The sequence below is a fragment of the Penaeus monodon genome, chromosome 21 (genome assembly GCF_015228065.2).
Source record: "Penaeus monodon isolate SGIC_2016 chromosome 21, NSTDA_Pmon_1, whole genome shotgun sequence".
Classification (NCBI taxonomy): Eukaryota; Metazoa; Arthropoda; class Malacostraca; order Decapoda; family Penaeidae; genus Penaeus; species Penaeus monodon.
In genome coordinates this window covers 36671820-36672205 of record NC_051406.1, presented here as the reverse complement: position 1 = coordinate 36672205, position 386 = coordinate 36671820, and the positions used below count along the sequence as shown (strand labels likewise).

Below are 386 nucleotides of genomic sequence, written 5' to 3'. Positions count from 1 at the left end.
CGCTCCACCACTTTATTATGATGCTACCGAGTTCTTAGGATCTTCATTCTTCTAGATAATGTTGGCCAGAAATCACTCATTTTATGAATTATCCCCCATCTAACAAAGATAAACTGACACAATAAAAAGGTTATTTCCAATAAAATCTAAGGTCAAAATCATTCCAAGCAGCTCAAAGAAAATGGAAACAAATTCTCAAGCCTTATCCATGGGGTTTTTCTTGCATCTGAACAATAATAACCTATTTTCTATATGTTGCAAAAACACTGAAGGACAATTTACAGTTTCATCCAACCATCAATTTTCTGTTGTGCTTCAGGTCTTTCTTGTGATACATCTCATCTCCTGTGGGAGATTGGGGTTTTATGGTAGGAGAGAGTGAAACT

At 35.8% G+C, this 386-nt stretch overlaps 1 protein-coding gene across 1 annotated transcript in view; it reads right to left on the bottom strand.

Annotated features, from left to right (window-relative positions):
• LOC119586442 (MRG/MORF4L-binding protein-like) overlaps window positions 1–386 on the bottom strand; it is a gene marked incomplete in the record, with an annotated part of 7366 nt that overhangs the window by 3838 nt on the left and 3142 nt on the right.